We start from the raw sequence: 11112 nt of genomic DNA, 5'->3' as shown, positions 1-11112 counted from the left end.
TGCAATCTCAGACCCAGCTGCCCCAACACCAAGTACCACCCCAGTGTTCAGACACAATTTCTCTTCCTCCCTCAATTTTCTCTCTTCTTTTCAAGTCCTAGCTTCAGGAAGATTTTCCCAATTCCCCGAATGGCTGATCATCTCCAATTCATCCTATATATAACTTATTTGAACACAACTGTTTGTTTGCATTTTCTCTTCTTCATTAAATTGTGTGCTCTTCAGAGCAGGAACTAATTTTTTTTAACCTTTCTTTTTTTATCCCCAGTGATTAGCACAGTGCCTCACACATAGTAGGAACTTAATAAATGTATATTGGCTTATTTCTCCCTGCCCCCAATGCAGAAGGATCAGGGGAGTGTGTGCACAAATTGTTCTTCTTAGGCACAAAGTCTGGGACAAGAGCTTTCCTGCCTCAGACCTGGTCCCTCCTAGCCTTTCTTTTCTGTGAGAACGATCAGCTGTTCACATGTATTTGGTAACTTACCGGATCTACCCAGTGTGGATGCTATGAATGGAACCTGTGAGAGGAGAAAGACTTACCTTCCCTTCCTCTCTTTCTTTTACCTGAGAATTAGAACTGAACAGGGCCAGGGATGTGGGTGTGGAGGGAGAGTATTGTTTCTGTTTCATCTTGTTTGTCCTCAGCTTCAGGTCTGGGAGGTGACCCTCATGGGGCAGGGAGTTCAAGCTATGGCTTGGATCTTGGAGCCAAGATTGGAGACAATGAGGTCAATTAAACCAACATCAACTCCCCTCCCCCCCTGGGTGGGGTTGGACTTGGAACTAAGACTGTTCCCTATAGGACCTGATCCAAGCTGTGAATCTAATCCTGTCCTCTCTCCAAAGACTAAGGTGGTGCATGGGGAAGGGGGGGAGGAAAAGAATGAGGGGGAAAAGGATGATGGGAGGAGGATTATGCTTCTCACATTTAGGGGGAATAGTTTGTATATTTGTGATTATATTTTGAAGGAATATTTCTGTATGGAAGCTACTGTGAGAGCTTAATGGAACTGAGGATCACTCTCTATAATTGGGGGAAAACCATCATTGATGGGAGCTGGAGCCATTTGCAGAGAGCCTGGATAAACTGCAAATCCCCTGTAAGGGTACCAGAGAACCCTGGGGGAGGAGTGAAAAAATAGCTTACCTAGCATTCAGGTGGGAGGGGGCAGGGTGGTATCTGTTACACATACAACTGGTCTTTGTGGAGTTGGAGATGCTAGAGCTGGAAGGAGTCTGAGAACACAGAACATCAAAGCTGGGAGGGCTCTTAGAAGACAGAAAGTTTGAACTAGGGAGGGAATTAGAACACAAATAGAGCCAAGAGGGCCCATAGGACACAGACTGGGAGCTGGGGAATGGCCTTGAGAACTAGGAGGGTCCTAAGGACACACAATGTCAGAGCTTGAGGGACCTTAGGACATAGAATGTCATGCTGGGAGGGCCCTTAGAACAAAAGATGTCAGAGCTAAGACATCATAGTCACAATGAATGCACATGATCTCATCTACCCTATCTTATTTCTTGTGCAACAGAAAAGAAAACCAAGTCCCTGTGAAGGGAATGGCCTAAGCCCAAGGTCACACAATAAATCTCTGCACCTCTGACTTTTTTTTTTTTTACTTCTAGCTCATGGCTCTTTTCAATTATGGAACACTGAGAAACAGTACGTGAGTTTTCTCTCTGATTTGACAGGTTAATAGTTGAGTATGAGATTTTTAAATAATATATAGTTAATTTGAGAAGATGCTATTTAATTTTCAGAAGGTGTTCTCTCCTTCCTCAGATTTCCCTGGAGTCCTTTTTCTTTTTTCCATGTCCTCATCCTCCCTATTTATCAATGGATAACTTGCATCCACTCCCACATTTGCCCCTTGAGGATAGAGATGGTGTCACTTTTTTTATTCCCCAAACCTGGCACTACTTTGGTACATAGTAGGAACTTAACAAATGTTGACTGAATCTGTTTGTTTCCTTTGTCCCTTTGGTGGGAGGAACATCTTAACAAGCCCCCCCTCCCATGCAAGTAAGGCTAGGTTTTTCTTCTTCTGAGAGGTTGTAAGGTTATGGGACTTGATTGACCCAGAGTGACAAATGTCAAGCTATACCTCAATTAATACAGCTTCCTTGTGACCTCTGGCCCTATTTACATGACTTCCTAAATGTCCAAGATCATAAAAAGGCCCATCCAGGTGGAAATATCTCAAGGCTGTGCCAGTCACCAAAACCTACCCTACTGACCAAATTCATTTCCATATGGAAATAAGGGGGAGCTGTGTTTCCCCAAGTCATTTGCTAGAGTGTATTGATAAATATCCTTTCTATCGTATGGCTAAGTAAACCTCTTTTAGTTAATTGTAGAAAGACCTGCAATTGCCTCATTTCATTTCAACATCAAACCTAAATTATTAATGTATTGGCTTGAGTCAGGACTGCCCATAAAAGCTCCCACTGCACTGTCCCTTGAGTTATACTTCTGTGTGTATTCATTGCAAAGTTATTCACAGAGAACAGAGAGAATACCCTTCAAAAAAATCAGATAAGATAAGAGCTAGAAGGCACTTCTAGATAATCTAATATAATTATTTTATTCTATAGATGAAAAAATTGAGGCCCATCCAGTAAGGTTAGGTGACTTGCTCAAGATTACACAATGGTAATATTGGGGTAATTGTACCTAGGTCCTCTGAACTCAATATCCAGTTCACTTTCCATTGTATTGAATCATGTTTCTAGCCTTTAATGATAATATAGTACTATCTGTAGTCAATCAATGAACAGAATTTATATCCTCTATTACTAAGCCTGCTTGCATCCTTATATCTTCCTTTCATAGGTTTAACCCTCTTGGGATGGTTTTCTGGATACTGTTTGGGAAGTTCTGGAGCTCCTTTTGCTATCACCTCTGGAAGTAAAGAGCTCAAGTAGAGGAAAGTCCATCTGGGAATGCTGCTCAGGGAATAAGGTCAAGTATCTTGACTTGATTGCCCTGATTTTTTCCTCTTCCATCTCTGAATCTTTCCAAAAGTTTCCATAAACAATGAAGTAATATTAGTACTAAACATATATGTACCTCATGATACATCCACATTTTTAAAGGTGAAGTTAAATGAGTTACAGGAGGAAGAGATAGCAAAACTATACTAGAGGGGAACCTCAACTTTTCCCTCTTGGAACTAAACAAATCTAACTAAAGGATAAACAAGAAAAAAGTTAAAGAGGTGAATAGAACCTTAGAAAAGTTAAATATGATAGACTTCTTGAGAAAATTGAAAGGGGATAGAATGTAATGTATCTTTTTCACAGTGTCACATGGCACCTTCACAAAAATTGACCATGTATTAGGGCATGAAAAACTCACAATCAAATGCAAAAAGGCAGGAATATGAAATAAATCCTTTTCAGATCAAGATGCAATAAAAATTACATTCAGTAAAGGACAGTAGAAAGATAGATTAAAATTCATTGGAAATTAAATGATCTAATCCTAAAGAATCAGTGGGTCAAAGAACAAATAATAGATACAATCAATAATTTCATTAAAGAGAAAGACAATAATGAGACAACATAGTAAAATTTATGGGATGCAGCCAAAACAGTACTGAGGGGAAAATTTATATCTCCAAATGCTTACATGAATAAAATAGAGAAAGAGCAGATCTATAAATTAGGTATGCAACTAAAAAAACTAGAAAAAGAACAAATTAAAAATCTTCATTGAACACCAAATTGAAAATTCTGAAAATCAAAGGAGAGATTAAGAAAACTGAAATAAGAAATCTACTGACCTAATAAATAAATGAGGAGTTGGTTTTATTAAAATAGAAAATAAACTGGGGTGGCTAGGTGGTGCAGTGAATAGAGCACCGGCCCTGGAGTCAGGAGAACCTTAGTTCAAATCTGGCCTCAGACACAACACAAAAACTAACCATGTGACCTTGGGCAAGTCACTTAACCCCAATTGCCCTCCCCCCCAAAAAAAGGCCAAAAAAAGAGATATACATAAAATAGAAAATAAATAAACAATTGGTTGATTTGATTAAAGAGTAAAAAAAGAAGAAAATCAAAGTGCCAGTATCAAACATGCAAAGGGTAAATTCAACATTAATGAACATGAAACTAAAGTAATTATTAGGAACAATTTTCCCTAATTATATGCCAATAAATCTGATAACCTAAGTGAAATGGATAAATATTTACAAAAAAATTATTTCCCTAGGTTAAGAGATAAGGAAATAGAATACTTAAATATTCAATTCAATTTAACAGAATACTTAAATACTAAATACTTAAATAACACTATCTTAGAAAAAGAAATTGAACAGGGTATCAAGAAAAAAGAAAAAGAATGGATTTACCAGTGAATGGATTTACAAGTGAATTCTACCAAATGGACCAAACTGATTTACAAATGAAGTCTACCAAAATTTAAAGAACAATTAATTCCAATATTAAACAAATTATTTGGGAAAATAGACAGAAAGGAGTCCTACCAAATTGTTTTTGTGACATAAATAAGGTGCTGATACCTAATCAGGAAGACCACAAACAGAAAAAGAAAACTAGAGACCTATTTCCCTAATGGATGTCAATGGAAAAAAATTAAATAAAATACTATCAAGGAGATAAAAGCAATATGTCACAAAAATTAATTGAACAAAAAAGGAAAATGATAAATATTGGATGGAGATGTGAGAAAATGGGAACACTAATGTACTGTTGGTGGAATTGTGCACTGATCCAACCATTCTGGAGAACAATTTGGAACTATGCCCAAATTGTTATAAAACCATGCATACCCTTTGACCAAGCAATACCACTATGAGGTCTGTATCCCAAAAAGATTTAAAACAATAAAAACAGAAAAAGGGAAAAAGACCCACATGTATAAAAAATATTTCTAATGACCCACATGTATAAAATATTTCTAACAGCTCTTTTTTTTGGTGGCAAATTGGGAATTGAGGATATGCCTATCAATTAAGGAATGGTTGAACAAGTTGTGGTATATGATTATAATGGAATATTATTTTTCTGTAAGAAATGATGAGTAGGATGTTCTCAGAAAAACCTGAAAAGACTTACATAAACTGGTGCAAAGTGAAGTAAGCAGAACCAGGAGAACAGTATACATAGTAACAGCAATATTGTAGGATGATGAACTATGAATGACTTGGCTATTCTCAGCAATACAATGACCCAAGACAATTCCAAAGGACTCATGAAAAATGTCATCCATTTCCAGAGAAAAAACTGATGGAATCTGAGTGCAGATTGAAACATAACATTTTTCACTTCCTTGTGCAGGTTTGAGGTAACAAAGGGTTGCTCCAGAGTGGTGGCAGTGTCAGAGGAGGGAAGGGGCCATATTTGAGAGATGCTGTAAAGGTAAACTTTACGGATTTTGGCAACAGATTGGCTATGGTATGTGGAAGATGGGAGTCTAGAATAACTCCTAGATTATGAACCTAGGAGACTGGGAGGATGGTACTACTCTCTATAATAATAGGGAAGGTAGGAGGTTTTTTTGGGGAAAGAAATTAGTTCTGTTTTGGACATATTGAATTGATAATATTTAAGAACTAGGTACATTAGGAAAATGGCATTATGTGTCTTGTACCCATCTCCTAGCCTTGCTCACGTTTACCTTCTCAGATCTTCAGATGTGACCAAAAGAGTTTTAATTAAATGTCTTGTCATGGATTTGATGATTTAATATTTTTGGGGTTTTTTTCAGATTACATGTAAAAACAACTTTTAACATTCATTTTTCAAAATTTTAGTTCTAAAGTCTTTCCTTCCCTTCCTACTCCCTTCATTGAGAAAGGAAACAATTTGATATAGGTTATATAACCTATATATGTGCAGTCATGCAAAACATATTTACATGTTAGTCATATTGTGAAAGAAAACACAGATCAAAAAAAAAGTAAGAAAAAAATATGCTTTGATCTGCATTCAGACTCCATCAGTTCTTTCTATGCGGATGGATAGCATTTTTCATCATAAGTCCTTCAAAATTCCCTTGGATCATGATATTGCTGAGAATAGCTAAGTTATTCACAGGTGATAATCATACAATATTGCTGTTACTGTGTATAATGTTCTCTGGGTTCTGCTCACTTCACTTTACATAAGTCCTCAAGTCTTGCTAGGTTTTTCTGAGAGCATATCATTTCTTATTGCACAATAGTATGCCATCACAATCATATACAGCAACTTCTTTACCCAATTGATGAACATCCCCTCAATTTCCGATTCTTTGTTCCCACTAAAAAAGCTGATATGAATATTTTTCTATGTATAGTTCTATTTCCATTTTGTTTTTTGACCTCCTTGGGATACCACCTCACAGTGGTATTGCTTGGTGAGGGGGTATGTATGGTTTTATAGCCCTTTGTGCCTACTTACAAATTGTTCCTCAGAATGGTTGAGTCAGTATGCAACTTCACCAACAGTGAATTAGTGTTCTAATTTTCCAACATCCTTTCCAATATCTGTCATTTTCCTTTTCTGTCATATTAGTCAATTTGATAGGTGGTAGCTCATAATTGTTTTAATTTGCATTTCCTTAATCAATAGTAATTTACAGTATTTTAAAATTTTCATTTTAGATACTTTGATTACTTTGTCTGAAAATTGCCTGTTCATATCCTCTCATCATCAGTCAACTGAGAAATGGCTCTTATTTTTATAAAATTAACTCAGTTATCCACATTCAGAGAAAAGAACTATGGAGTTTTAATGCAGATTGAAGCAAAATACTTGCTCTCTGTCTTTTGTGTTTTGTTTTATTTTGTTTCTTCTTTCTTGTTGCTCACTTCACTGGTTATAATTCTTCTTTACAACCTGACTAACACTTAACGTGAAGGCATTTGTAGAGTCTATATCAGATTGCATGACGCCATGGTGGGGGGGAGGGGAAGGGGAGCAGAGGGAGAGGGAGAAAATTTGGAACTCAAGGGATTGTGGAACTGAATGTTGTAAACTAAAAGTAGATAAATAAATTTAATAAAATTAAATTTAAAAATAATAAAATTAAATAAAATTAACCCAGTTTTCTATATATTTGAGAGAGGAAGACTTTTGCAGAGAAATCTGCAGTCAATCTCTTTTCACAGTTATGATTACTGTGTATTATCCCCCCATCCTACCCTTCATTTATCCTGTTTTCTCTCTCCTTTGTGTCTTGCTTCTGTCTTTTACCTACCCAAGTCTGCCCACCCTTCTATCACCACCCCCCCTTCTCTTATCCCCTTTCTTCTCCTACTTTCCTGTAGGGTAAGATAGATTTCTATATCCATCTGAGTGTGTATATTATTCTCTCTTTGATCAAATTTCCATGAGAAGATGGTCCACTTACTCTCCCCATCTTCCCCCTTTCCCTCCACTATAAAAACTCTTGTGCCTATTTTATGTCAGATAATTTACCCCATTCTTCCTCTCCCTTTCCAATTCTCCCAGTGCGTTCCTCTTTCACACCTTTAATTTTATTTTTTAGATAATTATCCTGTCATATTCAACTCATAGGTGTGCCCTCTGTCTATGTATACTCCTTCTAACTGCCCTAATAATGAGAAAGTTTTTAGGAGTTGCAAGTATCATTTTCCCATATTGGAATGCAAACAGTTTAACCTAATTGAGTCCCTTATGTTTTCTTTTTCCCGCTTACCATTTTTATGTTTCTTTTGCGTTTTGTATTTTGAGTATTTGTATTCAAAATTTTTGCTCAGCTCTGGTATTTCTATCAGGAATGCATGAACATCTTCTAATTCGTTGAATATCCATTTTCCAAAAAATTTATTATTCCTAGATTTTTTTTTCCTTTTTGGTAGGTTTGGTTGTACTGCTAGCTCTTTTGTTCTCCCAGAGTATCTTGTTCCAAGCCTTCTGATACTTTAATGTCAAAACTGCTGAATCCTGTGCTATTTCACCTGTGGCACCATAGTATTTGAATTGTTTTGTTCTGACTGCTTGCAATATTTTCTCCTTTATCTGGGAGTTCTGAAATTTGGCTATAATATTCCTGGGAGTTTTCATTTTGGAATCACTTTCAGGAGGTCATCAGTGGATTCTTTCCATTTCTATTTTGCCCTCTAGTTCTAGGATATCAAGGAAGTTTTCCTTGATAATTTCTTTTTTTTTCTTTATTTTTATTTTTTTTTTTCATTTTTCAAATGTTCAGTTCTTCCAAGGTGCTATGTATAATCTGAGGAGAGTTGTATTTGCCATTCTCCTGGCATGTGTTCTGGAATTGTAGCCAGATTCCCTGCTTCCCCATGGCTGTAAGTTCTTGTGTACTAGTGCCCCTCCTCATCCTCTTACTGCTGCCCATGACTGTGACCCAGATCTGAGTATGGGGAATTCACTGGTGTCCTGCCCACCCTGCTAGCAAAGGGATCCGTGTAATCTTCTGAGAGCTCCAGAAGCAGCTGCTGCCACTCTTGGTTCAGTCAATCTCAAGGCCTGCTCCTGGTTTGTTGGTGTGTGGTCTGTGATGGTGCAGCCTGCACTGGACTGTGCTTCCCTCTCACCCTGATGTGACAGGCCTTTCCTGTCACTCTTCTAAGTTGTCCTGGGAAGGAAAATTGTTTCATTCTGTCCTTTCATGGGTTATGATGCTCAAGAATTTTTTTTGTGGCATTATTTAAAGTTATTTGGAGGGAAATTTGGGAAAGCTCAGTTGAGTCCCTGCCTCTTTTCTATCATCTTGGCTCCATGCCCTCAGAGCTAAAAAAAAAAGAAGGGAAATCTGAAAAGAAAATAATGAGCTACTCTCTATCTCAGATGCATTAGCTAATTGGGAAATCTCCAGCTCACTAGCTGTGATAGTAATGGCAATTAAAGATTCCCCTGTATTGGCTTGGTTTTCAAATTGATTGTATTAAAACCCAGAGTTTGTTAATCCCACCTGTGGGATGGGCTTGTTGATGTGAAAAGAAAGTCCTGAAGTGGGAGGAGCTGGTGATGTAGATTTGAAGAGACAAGAGAGAGGCGGAAGTTCTTTTTGGAAGCAGCACCTCGTGGAGAGGGAGAGACTAAGAGATTGCTGGTGGCCGCTTTGAATTGCCCTGGACTTTTGAGACCTGCCCCCTGAGCTGCCAAGGACTGAGGAGACATGGCTGTTTTGCTGGTACTTTGTCTGTCTGTTTTGATGTTATTTTGCCAGATTTGTCCACTGGTGAAAGACTGTCCTGTTGAAGAAGTCCTGGAACCTGGCATTTGGTTAAGAAGGCCTGAGACTGTCCTGCAGACAGAGAGTGAATACTGTCCACTGGTGAGGGACAGTACTGAGAGTGAATACTGTCCACTGGTGAGGGACAGTACTGTTGTTGCAGGGGTCTGGAGACTGTCCGGCAGACAGAATGAATACTGTCCACTGGTGAAGGACAGTGCTGTTGTTGCAGGGGTCTGGGAGCCTTTCTGTTGGTTCAGAAGCCCTGAAGAAGGATTTTCTTGTTGTATGTTTACAGAAATCCTGGGAGAGGGCTTTGCTAATGTGTTCAGGGGTTCTAGGACTGTTCTACAGACAGAGGATAAATTCATGAAGGGACTGGCAATGTATCTTATGGCCTTGCTAAGCCTTGTCTCTCCAGGAACTAAGATTGCTGAGAACTTGCCTCGTGTCAAGATGAAGAAAAGACCTCCATTTGGGTATTAAGTGCTGTGTTTAAACTTGATGTAACTCTGGGGTAGATTCAATTGTGATCCAGGGGTGGGGAACTTTTGACCTTTTTGTGTTCTATGGTTGAGCAAATGAATGTATTTTACTTATGTTTGGAAACTAATCTCCATTTGAGAAGAGGGGCTTTGTGGTGGACTTAATTAAGGTATAGCCTAGGGGTGGAGAAGTATTTGGAACAGAGACTTTGTAATTGATTGAATGATTGGAAAGTCCTGGGGTGGGGTAGGCCTTGGAGATTATTTAATCACACTTAGTAAATGCTGTATTTTGAATGATGTCATGTTTTGATCTTCTCTGTTCTTGGTTTGTCACTAAATAAAATAGAGAGCACCTATGCTGGTATTTTGAACCTTGGGAAGTTGCCTTTCCTTGGCATTACATTACACTAGCCTAACAGCATTCTCCATCTATGATGGCTGGCGGTCTCAGCAATACTACATCTTTTGTTCTCAAAGCTACACTGGCTTTTCCTGTAGTTCCATCTGCTATCTGAAGTACCCTTGTTTGTGCTTAAGACTAAAATATCCCCCAGGTGTACTAGTTTCTAGTTTCCTCACTATCATGATGCCCCAACTTGTCTACGGCAGTGACAACAGCAGTAGCAGGAGCCAAAACATTCACAGCTGCTGCTACCATGGAGTCAGAGAGGGAAGCAAGAACATTTCTTCTTCCTCCGGTTAAAAGTCGAGGCACCATTCAATTTGCCTGTATCTTTTAGGAGTCTGAATGACAAAAGAACAGAAGAACATAGGGAGTAAAAAGGGGACACTAAGGCCTCAGTGTAACTTAGTGTCCTCTCAGTCTGTCTGGTGACTTTTATTATGTTGAAAAGAAGAGTTCAGTAGGAAGATTTATCAGGATCTTCAAAAACTTTTGTCCTTATTTCTTTCTTCATAACTCATCATCCCTGGGAGAAGTTGTTAGGAAACAGAGTTCTGAAGCTATAAGCAACTATGAAATCTTGTTTGGTTAGTTTGAGGGTATGAAAAAAATTTTAAAAAGATTAATTCTGACTTCTACTGTATTAGCTTTACAATGTAATTGATTTTATGCTATATTAATTTTATGATCGAGTTAATATCTGCATGAATTCACCTTTCTCAGGAATGCAATTTTCCCTCTAAGTTACTTTAAAGGTATAATTGAAAGGAAAGTTGTTGTCATTCATACTATTATCCCTTGGGACATCTGTTTATTGTCTATAAGCCCTAACCTGCTCAACCTGGTGTCATCCCCCAAAAGAAATGTTGTCTGTTCTTGTTTACCCTTGTGCAATTAGGGGAGATTTGGTCTCCTCCAAGGGGTACTACTTACAAGCTTACAAGAGGCAAATGAGTCTCACAAAAAAAAAAAAACCTAACATTCTTTAACTTTCAGAGAGAGATGTGATTATCTTTACCTGAATTTCATCCCACTTTAGTTAG

At 38.0% G+C, this 11112-nt stretch overlaps 1 long non-coding RNA gene across 1 annotated transcript; it reads left to right on the top strand.

The window, feature by feature from the left end:
• Positions 1-1002: 1002 nt before the first annotated feature.
• On the top strand, positions 1003-3791 carry LOC138142069 (uncharacterized). The gene is made up of 3 exons (XR_011163348.1): positions 1003-1103; positions 1633-1669; positions 2840-3791. It is a non-coding gene; the product is annotated as an uncharacterized lncRNA (long non-coding RNA).
• Positions 3792-11112: the final 7321 nt, after the last annotated feature.

This window comes from Petaurus breviceps, unplaced genomic scaffold (assembly GCF_028583685.1).
Source record: "Petaurus breviceps papuanus isolate PSGF00001 unplaced genomic scaffold, PetGlider_PUasm1.0 103, whole genome shotgun sequence".
Lineage (NCBI taxonomy): Eukaryota > Metazoa > Chordata > Mammalia > Diprotodontia > Petauridae > Petaurus > Petaurus breviceps.
The sequence above is the reverse complement of the archived record's forward strand: the minus strand, read 5'-3'. Positions and strand labels throughout refer to the sequence as shown.